The 3,204-nt window shown below is 36.0% G+C and overlaps 1 pseudogene; it reads right to left on the bottom strand.

Moving 5' to 3' along the window:
* Positions 1 to 413: 413 nt before the first annotated feature.
* On the bottom strand, positions 414 to 548 carry LOC121033283 (uncharacterized; annotated as a pseudogene).
* Positions 549 to 3,204: the final 2,656 nt, after the last annotated feature.

The raw sequence follows: 3,204 nt of genomic DNA, 5'->3' as shown, positions 1-3,204 counted from the left end.
AGACAGAGAGATAATCTCTGATATTTTCTCCTCTTCTAAGGATACCAGTTCTATCAAGTTACAGTTCCAACCTTATGACTTCATTTAAACTCAATTACCTCCTTAACGGCCCAATCTCTAAAGATGGTCACACAGAGGATTATGACTTCCACATATGAATTTTGGAGAGGACACAATTCAATCCCTAACAAAGAGACTTTGCAATATTGGGAGGAGCATCTTAACAGAAATCTCCAGTTAAAACCATACAATCCGAACAACTGAAGTATGGGCTAAAAGTGGTGTCACAAATCTGGCACTAGAGGACACGTAAACTGAGCTGAACTATATAGACAGCAATGTAAATCTAGTTAATGCCAGTCAGAGAAAAATATCATAATTTCAGTTTTAAACACAATAATGTGCTGTTTTTTACTTGTAGCAAGAATTACTATCAATCGCCATTCGTTGGGCCAGAGACCCTTGTGGTGTTACCAAAAGCCTTGCCCATCACGTAGCACACTACCTACACTTGTGAGTTCATTATACCAGATTTTTCATTGTTCAAATTAACTCTGATTATAAGTTAGGGATAAATAAAGTAAACAAGCATGCAAAGTTTGGGTTTTTTTTTCTTTCAGAGAGGAGAAGATTTAATGCACTGTAGGAGTAATTTACTAAATAGTACTTCAGCTTCTTACTAATTAAAGAGTGACTCAGGTCATGCATTTAAGTGCACACAGCCCCAGATGTCTCATAAGTCAACAACACTACATAAACAACACCATTTTATCCTGAATTGAGCACGTTGAACACTGGCAAAGTTCAAATTTGCTAGAATCCTTACTTTGTAACCTGCACTCCATTTCAATCATCTCAAGTAAGGAAAGTTTGCTGGCATACATTTTTTTCTTTGTTGATTCTCTGGTATAACACAACTGTTCGGCCACACTAATAACTTTGACAATATCCAAAACTACCTCATCAATTTATGAAAGCAGTAGAGCTTTACCAAGCCATAACTCTTTAATTGGAGTCAAATAGCTGTTTCTTTGACACTAAGTGTTGCCCACCTAGATTTTGTAACCTAATTTGCTTAGCTAATGAGAACAGTGTGTCACAGTAGATAGAAGTTGGTCTGAAAATTAAAGCAGCAAATGTAACAGAGTTTTCTGTTCCAGGGAGAGTTACTTTGAAATCCAATAAGGACAACACTGATTAAAAAGGAGGTAGTTTAGGTTTCACTAGGACTTCCAGCATGTATATTCTTGCATATACAAATGATGAGACCAGTACATAAAGTTAGTCATAATCAAGGAAGCTGTTCACTTATATAACCATTTTCACTCCCAGGTTAATGGTATAGCTGAAAATTGACATGTCTAAAAATGGCTACTAAAATAATTCAGGCATCAGGTAAGAATTTGGAGCTGAACAAAGTATAGGATAGTTGCTTATAAAATAGAATATTCAGAATTACACAAAATCATATAACACCGTCATTTATAGTCGGAAGCTTGTTGAAGCTCCCTGGGGTATTTTGTAAGTAAAATTAGGCCTTAAGTGTCTGTGAAATTATGAACCTTTGCACACATTAATTTGCATAAGTATAAATAACTTTCTGAATCTAGATCCAGCCTCTATCACTACCTCTGAATTACAGTGTCAACTTTATCTCAGCAGAGTATTTCAACAAACACCATCAATGAATACTGAGGCCTTTTATGTGCCAAACACTGCTCATGTGTAAGAGCTGACAGCCGAGAGCAGGAATAGACAATAAATAAGTTTTTAAAAAAAAAGACTAAATGATTCCAGATGGTGGCTCATGTAATAAACAATTAAGAAAGTAATAAGTTAGAGAGTAATAGGGTAGGAAGACATACTATAAATAGAGTGGTCAGAAAACCCCCTTCTGGACATAGGACACTTAAGCTGAGAACTTTTAGTTTAAGAAGAACTTTTAGATAAGAAGGAACCATCCATGTGAAGAGAATGGAAGAGTGTTCGAGGCTTTTGAAAAATCTGAAATGAATTGGAACATGGAATTCTTGAGGAATAGTAAGAGGGCCAGTGTGTCTCAGTGTAGAAGGTAAGAATGGTAGAAAGGAGTTAAGGTCAGGAAGCTAATTTAATAACATGTGGCCCAATCCTAATGTCTACAGGAAGGGAGGACACTAGGGAAGGATAAATTTCTAACTTCCTATCCAGGAGTAGGGATAAGCAAAAACAGAGCTTCAAGGCTGCTAGAATAGAATGACCTCCTCATTACTCCCTTAATATTATAATTATTATTCTTTCTAGAGAAGGGGCCAGCAAGCTTTTTATTTCTCAAGCAGGGGCTGGGAAAAGGATAAGTTACAAATATTTTAGTCTTTATGGATAAGTTACAAATATTTTAGTCTTTAAAGGCTGTTTTTAAACTATTCAATGTTGAGGGCACCTGGATGGCTCAGTTAGTTAAGCATCAGACTCTGATTTTGGCTCCAGTCTTGGTTTCATGGTTTGTGAGTTCAAGCCCCACCTCAGGCTCTGCACAGAGCCTGCTTGATTCTCTCCCTCTCTCTCTGCCCCTCCCTGCTCACTCTCTGTCTCTTAAAATAAATAAACTTAAAAAAAACTATTCAATGCTGCTGTTACATATATGAATGAATGAAGGTGACTGTGTTCCAGTAAAACTATATTTATAAAAACAAGCAGTGGCCACCTTTGACCTGCAGGTTTGCTGATCACTATTCTAAAATCTCTAAAGAATTTAACATCTGTGCAGTTCACTTCTATATCAAAAATATTATCATTCTAATGTAGTATCTCTTTAAGAACACCAGGTTACTTTTATTCTACTGATGCTAACTGAAAAAGAAATTCTCTATGAAAGATTTGAGTTCCAAACATTTAATGCTTAAATTAATTTGCACATCCTCAACCGATACATGTTGTCAAGGAGGCTCCCACACTATGTTTTCATTATCTCACTTTTCCCATCATTCATATAGATGGCTCCTTGGTAATTTCATCCTTCATTTCAAAACTCTTGTTATGAGGCAATAGACCATTAATGCGGCACATAGATCTTCCTGAAATCTAGACGAAGAACTTAATGAAGCTACAGGACACAAAATAATTGCCAGTAGAATACATTTTCCTAAATCCGTTATGGTATTATCAACAGTTTAATGGTAGTATATTTCCATGTAGGCTGTATACCGGGGAAGTATTAATAAA

The sequence above is a fragment of the Herpailurus yagouaroundi genome, unplaced genomic scaffold (assembly GCF_014898765.1).
Source record: "Herpailurus yagouaroundi ecotype Mexico unplaced genomic scaffold, PumYag 142, whole genome shotgun sequence".
Classification (NCBI taxonomy): Eukaryota; Metazoa; Chordata; class Mammalia; order Carnivora; family Felidae; genus Herpailurus; species Herpailurus yagouaroundi.
This window is presented reverse-complemented; position numbering and strand designations above follow the sequence as displayed.